Source organism: Dipteris shenzhenensis, chromosome 21 (genome assembly GCF_047967505.1).
Source record: "Dipteris shenzhenensis isolate YYH24624 ecotype China chromosome 21, Dip_SZ_1.0, whole genome shotgun sequence".
In the NCBI taxonomy this organism is placed as follows: domain Eukaryota; kingdom Viridiplantae; phylum Streptophyta; class Polypodiopsida; order Gleicheniales; family Dipteridaceae; genus Dipteris; species Dipteris shenzhenensis.
The window spans coordinates 4,937,296-4,947,389 of NC_141616.1; positions in this window are offsets into that span (position 1 = coordinate 4,937,296).

The window sequence follows — 10,094 nt, forward strand, 5'->3', positions numbered from 1 at the left end:
TCCTAGCCAACCTATGTGACAACATCTCGTATACCCATCTCTCACGTTATTTCACTTGCATGATGTATACAAAGCCCACAATCCCATAGATGGTTCTACATGTCACATGTCGCATTCCTAGGGCCGGGCTCTCGCAAGTGCTAGCATCCCCCGCATCTAAACCACATAATTCACGATACTATGCACTTTCTAAGCTATTTCAACTGTAGTTGGATTTGTTGGTCTAGAACTGTAGTTCAGCTCGAACGGACTCATTCCTGTAGAGGAATGTTTTCTATCATTGCGAGCAAATTCTAACAGTGCCAACCACTTGTACCACGTACGTTGCCTCAATGAAACATATGCTCGAAGCATATCCTCTAAAATATGGTTCCATCTAACCATCCATTTATTCCCAACTCAATCCTTATTGACTCAAACACTGTGGTTAAAAAATGACTGGTAAATTTAACATCCTTGTTTGATACTATGGATCTAGGTACTCCATGTAGACAAAATTTATGTTTAATAGATAAATCCTCTACTTGCGGGGTACTAACAGACTCCCTAGTCGGAATGAAGTGAGCCATCTTGGTAAGATGATTAGCCACTACAAGGATAGAATCATATCCACCTTGTGTCGTAAACAGACTCACTATAAAGTGCATGGAAATGCTCTCCCACCTACCTAGTGGTATTTCCAAGGGTTGTAATAAAAGTCTAAGTTGCTTCACCCGTTCTGCCTTACTCACATGACGCATATTCATGAATATGTTTTTTCATTTTTTACCAAAAGAAATCTTGCTTTACAAGATCATGTCTTCTTGACACCTAGATGTCTTACACACGGGCTGTCAACTCACATGACACATATTCATGAATATGTTTTTTCATTTTTTACCAAAAGAAATCTTGCTTTACAAGATCATGTCTTCTTGACACCTAGATGTCTTACACACGGGCTGTCATGGCACTATTGAATGACTCTTTGCCTGAGATCATTCTGATTAGGTACTACTACCTTGCCATTTTGTTTCAGCATACCATCCACTATGATATATCTTGCATAAGTTTGGTCTTTTCTGGATGCTAGGTCATCCTTTTCCCCTGGTTCAAGCACAAAAGCCTTAGGCCAAAGATTGTGAGCGAACTCGTCCACCTTCTGAGTTTCTCTAATCTCGGCCATTAGAGCACTCTCAAATACCGTGAAACTCATATTATGCATAAAGCGTGACAACGCGCTAGCAACTTTTTTTCTTTTCCCTCTTCGGCACCGAATTGTCATGTTAAACTCTTGCATGAGTTCTACCCACCTAGCTTGGCCGCCTCTCAAGTCAGGTTGTTTATAAAAATATTTCAGAGTCTCACGGTCAACATTAACATAAAACTATGAACCATATAAATAATGTCTCCATGTCTTCAAAGCATGGACAATGGCATACAACTCTAATTCATGAGTTGGCCAATTTCGTCAAGAGGGAGAAAGCTTCTTGCTTTCAAAGGCTATCGGTCTTCCCTCTTGGAGGAGATCATCTCCTACCGTAATGCCACTTGCATCGATTTCTATGAAAAATGATTTCTGGGGTTCAATTACCTTTAACACCGGTCCTTAGCTTATTTTATGGTATCAAAACTTTCTTGTTGATTATGTGCCCATCAATCGGCTCTATCGATGCTGTATAGAGAAACAAAAACTCTTCTTGAGTTTTTCGAACTTCCATTATGGAAACTGACTGTCTCTGAGGTAAATTCTTTTCACCTTGTAAGACATATAACACATTGTTCATCTTGAACTATAAATGTTCTTTTTCCAATCTATGGCTGGATTCTTCTTAGAATGCCAAGCCTTACCTAGGGCTATATCTACGTGAGCGAGCTTGTTCATTTTGAAATCTAGCTTTTCCACATAGTCCTGAAAATAAAATCCTTTACCTACAACATCTAAGGAAGAGGTTCATAAACCTTCATTACACATTCTCTGAATTTATCAGTGAATACAACCCATTGATAAATTTCTCTGACAAAGGTTTCTATACTGATCCCAAGCTTGGGATGCTTTGTCAAGAGGCAAGAAGTGTCTTTCAGATCCGCATTACAGCTGAGGATGTGCATAAAACCACTTTTGGAAGCAAGTTTGGACACTATGAGTTTTTGGTAATGCCGTTTGGACTTACCAATGCTACAACTACATTCATAATACTTATGAATGAATTACTACGCCTGTACATTGGGAAGCTTGTAGTACATTTTATTGATGATATCCTTGTTTTCAGAAAAAGTATTGCTGAGCATCGTGAATTGTACATGTACAAACACACACAGCCTTTGTGTGTGTGTGCGAACACGCGCGTGTGCATGCATAATGTGTGTGGTTTGGCATGTGAAAGACTATCAAGATGATTCCATCATGATGAAACAGATAACACATCTCGAATCCTCACTCTCTAGCATTAGTTATAAAATCTAGATATGAGTGAGGGAGACAACATCCATGACCATCTGACAAAGGTCAAGGTGGCGAGGGACCAATTTGCTGCAATTGGTTAGAAGGTAGATGTGAGTCAGTTGGCATTGCTGACACTTCACAAGCTACCTAGGAGTTTCAAGAGCTTCGTAACGTTGGTCACTACGGGACAGAGGACCAAGACTCTCACGTTCAAAGAGCTTGGCCCTTTACTATTGTAGGAGGAGGCTCGAGAGAAACTAATCAATCAATCGGATGAGAAAGCACTTATGGTGAATGACAAGCCGGGGCAACGGCAAGTCCAAGGATTCCAAGCTCAACAAGACCAAGGATGCAGAGAAGAAGAAGATGATGAAATGTTTCTACTTCGAAAAGCTTGGTCATTCATCTAAGGAATGCCGGAAGAATAAGGCAGACCTAAATTGAAAGGAGTCCAAAGTGAAGGAGGAGCCAATGGCTGAATTGGCCAATGTCACTACCCACACACTCTTTATCATTATTGACTATTGCTCAGCCTATGCAATGAGCAAAGGCAAGGAAGGCTGGTATGTGGATAGTGGAGCCTCGAAGCACATGTCAAATAAGAAAGATTGATTCAAGACCATGGAAGGTACGTATCCTGACTTCAAAGTAAGTGTGGGGAATAACCGAACATGCCCTGTGAAGGGTGTTGGTAGTATCACATTCATCATAGCTTTGTTGGTACATGGAGACCATGGAAGATCCAAATTACGGCATGAGCAGTTTGGTCACATCAATTATGGCACTTTGGCCGAGATGCAGAAGTCCAAGATGGTCAATGGACTTCCACCAATTGCAGAAAATGATCATGTTTGTAGGGATTGCTTGGAGGGCAAGCAACACAGGGACAAGTTTCCATAGGAGGCCTCATCATGGGACAAGAAATTGCTAGAGTTGGCTCACATTCTGATATATGTGGCCCAATGTCAACAAATTCATTTGCCAGTTCGCGTTATTGTCTTTTATCTGTGGCTTTAGTCGGATAACCTGGATATATTGCCTCGCCAAGAAGTCTCAGGCTTATGAGAAATTTAAGGAATAGAAGGCCCAGGTAGAAAAGGAGACTGAGGAGGCAGTCAAAGCCTTCCGCACAAACAAAGTGGGGTAGTTCAGGTTATTGTCTTTTATCTATGGTTTCAGTTGGATGACTTAGATATATTGCCTCGCCAAGAATTATCAGGCTTATGAGAAATTCAAGGAATAGAAGGCCCAAGTAGAAAAGGAGACCGAGGAGGCAGTCAAAGCCTTCCGCACAGACAAAGTGGGGCAGCTCACTTCTATCGAGTCTAATGGATTTTTCAAGACACAGGATCAAGCGGCAACTTACTGCAGGTTGCACATCTCAATAGAATGGACTTGCTGAGTGGAAGCATAGGACCATCAAAGAGACAGGTTTTACCATGTTGCGAAGGATAATTCTTTTGAAAAGCTTACTAGGGTACAGCATGAAAGCATGGAGTAAGTGACCCTTCTCTTGTTTACTTGAGTTGTAGTTTAATAAGGTCTATCTTAACTATTTAAATTTTATAAATTGTTTAGATTGTAGAGAAAAGCTTGTGTTTATTATAAAGTTGGATATGAGGCAAGGTAGCGAAAGGCCACAAGCTGGAGAGGTTAAGCAATACAATTTTGAAAAAAGCCCTTGAGCATGCCAAAAACATGGAAGTTCAAGAAGATTTTAGTGTTCAGTAACAAAATCACATTTAGAGTGGCTTGCATTTTAACTACCTAAAGAGATACACACTTCTGCTTGAAGGGGGATTTGATAGATCTCCAGTTTCAATTGTCATAGATGCCCAAACCAATGGAGAGTTACTTCATGTGGAAGGATTTAAATCTTTTAGCAATGAGCAGCACATGTCTAGAGACCTTTAAACATTGAAATGCATGTTTGGAGTGGAGATGAGTGCAAATGCAACATACTTGTGCCATTTTTGCATGCACTTTCAATTGCAAGTGAGCAAGGACATAAATACATGACAACATAGAGGTGAAGGGGAAGGAAAGCAAATTAAAAAAGGAAATAATAATGGAAATAGTAAAGTTGTGATGAGAAATTTAGATAATGATATTGTAGATGATGATGCAAAAAACAGATATTGTACGAATGGACCAATGGGATGATGAGCTACAATTAGGAAGTTGTGTCCAGGATACATGAAATTCATGAAAAATGGGATGCAATTTTAAACATTCCATTACAAAGAGTACATTTTTGTGTGTTGCATGTCAAGATGTGTCTCACCAATAAGTTGCTTTATTTGCACATTGTTCATGTATGGAACATGAAACCTAAAGAGAGAGAGATCTATCATGTACTTAGCATGGGACTAGATGGAGGAAATGTGAGCAATGAAAGACAGACCACTCTAAGGAAAATTAGGAAAACTTTTGAGTAAATTGTCCATGGGAGGCATTAAGGAATCATGGAAAATTTTGATTAAATATGCATTTGACATTTTGGAAAGCCTTACACAATTTTGGAAGCTGGCCCTCATGTGAGAAATTTACGAGCACATGTTTTGGAAAGCATTAGATAACATAGTAAAGCGCTTGAGAAATACTTCCATAAATGAGAAGGAAGTTATGTCATTGTGAAAGACTTTTCTAAGGCCATGGTGGATGCATTGATGGGGTGAATCATACAATACTCATCGATGGGGTGAATCATACATTACTCATTATGTGGTAAAGTGTGTCTCCACAGTTCTTCTTTTAAAAATTGTGATTCAAAGTATTTTTTGGGTGTTCACCTCATGTACCTTCCTTATGGCTGCAACACATTATTTATGCTCATGATTCATGGTTCATTCAACAATATGATTCATTGAGACTACGTAGCATGGAGGTAGGACTACTCAAAGTAACACTCTTCACTAAATGTTTGAGTGCTTATATTATGGCATGACTGGGTCCTTCTAATGCAAGGGAAAAGCCTTTTTAATAGAGTTAACCCAAGTAGTTCATCAACCTCAAATGAGTAAAAGTAGGCTTTCATGGAGATATTCAAAAGCTACCCAAAAGCACAAGGGTGGTTACCAACCAGAAGCCATTTATAAACAAAATGTACATTGATGTTGTTAATCCAAACATCATTGGAAATTTTGGTGTTTTATGGAGAATTGTTAGTGCCTTTTATAAGTTGACTATTATTTTTTACAAAAAACATCATACTAGTATTTAGTATACTTTGCATGTTAGCCCATCATTTTAACATTATTCTCTTTTAGAATAATGCACATTTACAATAATACTTGTTTTAAGTGATAAGGGGGCTATAATTATTAAAAATTCTAACATGGGTATAATAAAGCATTAAATATAAACGTGGCTAAAGCTAAACTCTCACTAAACCTTCTTTATTATCTCGATACCTTCAATCAAATGACCTTCTCTTGTCATTTCTCCTTCTATCCCTAGAATTACTAAATATCTCACCTATTGCAACTGCATGGTGAGAATGAAGAAAATGGGAAGGGCAATGGTATGGGGGAGAGTGGTATTTAGAGAAGAATATGAAAGGATTATTGAAGAAAGATGAGGAGAGAAGATGAAAATCCAGACAGTGGCATAATAACAACCTCCTATAGAGATCAAGAGATGAATATCTTGAGAGATCAAGAGACACATCCGATGAGGCTCCTAAAGAGGAACAAGCACCTCTGCAAGACCAAAGACAATTAGAGGACGAGAGACAATTGGAGGCAAGAGGGGGAGGATGAAATTCATAGAAACAATCATTCAGGAAGGAAAATCAGATTGGAGGCATGGAGGAAGCGGCAAGACTTTCCATAAGCAAGGCAAAAAATATTTACCATCAAGGCACGGAAACAGAAGACCTGAAGGAGGTGGTGATGATCGAGGTGGAAGTGGAGGTAAAAATACAAATTAAAATATGTTAAATGATGAATTTCAGTACAACAATTTCAAATCAAATAACATAATTATAAAATACAAATTCACCACATAAAAAGAAATTTAGTTGTTAATGTTAAAACCATGCTCCAAAGTCCAATGCATATTAACACCACCTTGCCATGAAAACTAAAATTCTATATTAACTTATATGTATGTATACAACAAAGGTGTTGTACACTCATAAAGTTTGGTTTTAATTTATCAAAGGTTGTCATTCTTAGCCTAGGCAATCTTTTTGACCATTGCTCCTCTCCTCATGGTTGCCAAGATGATGGCCTATGTGAATGTACCCACAATTTCCATGGCAACACAAACACTAATGCTGGTATCCATAGTAGCATTACCAAAATTATTCCTACAAGCTTTTTTATGAAATTAAAGAGCATGACATCTCGCCTCACCAAAATACATTTTGTGCACTAATGAAGGTAAAGCGATTAGGGACATCAATTTTGATAAATCCCTACAATTTATTAATTCCTCTTTTCCATGAGGTAGAAAGTGGATGCTACACCAGTGTCTACCTTTGGAACATCCACATGGATTGTCCAGCTCATGAGCCAAACCCTATGTTGTGCCCTCAATTAGAAGGTCACATCCCAAAATGGTCAATTTCAATGGAATCTTGGCAATGGCAATAATTAGATCATTAGCCTTTATTTAAAATTGTTAATTAAAGAATTGGTAAAATAAAATTAACTTACAATCTTCTCTCCATGTTTCTCATCAAATCCCTCTTTGTAGAGGTTAATGGAGCTTTTTCTCTCACAAGCCGATAGAGACAGTGCCGTGTATTTCCCTTGTCCAGCACCTTATTTTACCATTTTGGAGCTAGGTTTGCGTCAATAGCTACATTAACCTTTTCTTCTACATCTCTATCATTTTTTAGTGTAGTAGAGGCATCATCTCTCATATTAATCTAGGTGTAAGGGGATCTTCCATATCTAAAATCACTATGTAGTATGTCAATTGTATGGACTAAAAAGGATTCTAATAGACCCCATTCAAAGATCATTTTCCTCCTCACTTGATATTTTTCATTAGTGCTTAGACCTAACACTTTACAAATTCTATACAACTTATGCCTAAATGTGGGATCACTAGGGCATGGAGGATTTGGTCTAGATAGGTGGTAGGCAGCAACCTACATCAAAGGAACTCAAATGGGTTGGAAATAATAGGATTTTTAATGTCCCAATTTGTGTGGAATACCAAAAAGCAATTGTTGACCATCTCAACAAGAAATGTTATAGGAGAGGTTCTGATAGGATCTAATCATCTAGATTTTAGAGAATTTGGTCTAAATGTGGAGAAGCAATCATGCCTATTGTGGTTAGTTATGTATAAAGAAGTGTGGACAACAAGCAAGGCTAGAGTGATAAGTCAGGGGGATGGGAGATGCCTAAGATGTCACAAGATGTAGAAGGATGTACCCAATCTATTTATATAATGTGTGAATTTTGTAAGTGTTTGAAATGTGGTTAGGACTTATACTTTGTAATTTTACGTATATTTTACTTGAAAATGTTCCTACCAGAGAGAAAGGATATTGGACACTAATTTGGAGTTATGCTTTATGGGATGATTGGCTTTACTCTAATCTCTTTTATAGATGCATTTTTGGATGCAGATCACATTTTTCTAACTTGGTGGCTACATACAAGCTTGGTTGATAATTTGGAACGTGTTGATCATTTGGTGCATCAAGTACATGAATTCCTTAATAAGGACGTCATTATCGCTAAAAGAGAGGTTGAACTTGCTGCCTCTACTGGAACCTCCTTGCAAATGTGGTGGAGCTATTTCTAGACCCCCTTACTAAAGTTCACACTCAAAAAGGGACTACTAAATGTACCTAAGAATATCTCAGTCTAGCATACTTCTTCCCCTTCTATTCAAGCTACCATGGCCCAACCAGGCAAAATTATCCAACCAAAATCTCACATGCCTCCCACTCTTTATTATAGCAACCTAAGATTAAGCAAGTTACTCTTCTTCCATTACTCCAATTCCTACTTAGGCTAGCCTAGTTTCTTCTCTACTCTTGCATCTATTACCTCGCAAGTCAAGTACAAGCACCCATATCTTCACCCAAGGTCTTGATGGGCTGGTGGTTCTTCTAAGCATGTTACTCTGCCATAAAATAACTCTCTTCGAATCACTCCTAAGAATGGAATTTTTTTCTCACAAGATGATGGGTATGATTAAGTTGGAGGAAGTGTAGGAGTGTTTGCATCTACATAGTTCATGATTAAGTTATTGGGTATGATTAAGTTGGAGGAAGTGTAGGAGTGCTTGCATCTACATAGTTCATGATTTTTGCTCTTTTACTCCCTCCTTTTGTTTTTTATGTGGGGTTGGTATATAAGAATGTAATCAAAATTTAAAATAATTGTAATTAAATTCATGATTAAGAAATTTCTTTAAAACATGGGTTTTACATTTACAGACAAATCTAATTTTATGTGGTGAATTTGCATTTGTAATTAAGTTATTTGATTTAAATTCATTGTAATCAAATTTAGAAGTAGGTAGTTTCATTGAAATAATCCACATTTTTCTACATATACAGAATTTAGAGGGATATTTATGTCTAAATATTATAAATATTAATATAAACGAGTATATAAATGTGTGTGTGTGCGCGCACACATGCATGCGTGCATGTGTGTGTGTGCACGCAAACCAATTCTCTATACTATTGATCTTTAATTCCAGATAGTGATTCAATACAAATCAAATTCTAAGCATTACTTTGTAAAATAATATAATGCTTCAAATTGTCATGCCATATTTCAAGCGATTTGTAAATTTCTTTTCCTAGTACTGTGTTTGCAAAAAATTTCAAAAGCTAAATATCAACCAAAATAATGCTACTGATATAAATACCCCAGTATACTTGTGGAACTTTGTGAAATTTTGTCATCATTAATTGAAGGAGAGATACTAACATGCCACCATCCAACATAACATTTTGTTAGAACAATAGATGTTATGTTGGGAAGGAAGGTTCAGAATGCATTTCCCCAGTTGTTATCCATGTCACAACTAAATATAGCAAAATTCACATATATTGATGTTATGTCTATGAACATCTATTTGGTTTTGTCTTGCCATTTGCAACAAAGTAATACCAGATATGCCCAAATCTATGCATCATCGAATGTACCTTATCCAATGCCATTTTGTTGTTTGACTTGATGTAGAGGTGGTTGATGAGTGTATTGTCATCACTGAATAAATTGTATTTTCCAATACGACATCAAATTTAATGTTCAGTATGTATTTTGAATGTCTAAAAAATGTTAATTGCTCATATTTAATCATCACTTTGCGTTATACTCCATTATTTTGGGATGATTAGAGCATGCAAACCATAATAAAAAATCAAGGAAAATAAATCTACCAACTATAACTAAATAAATTAAAATAAAACTATAAAATGAAAGAATTAATATCGAAATAGAAATAGAAATGTATATGTATATGTATGTATGTGTGTGTGTGTGCACGCATACGCATGCACGTGTGTGTGCGTGTGTGTGTGTGTGCACACGCATGCATGTGTGCATGTGTGTGTGTGTGTGTGTGTGTGTGTGTGTAAGAGAATAAGAAAGAACATAACTTTTATCTAATATGAATACTTACCAAGACATAATTAAAGAGCCAATAATTGCAAATAAATTAAAGAAAAGACTTTATAAATTTAAAC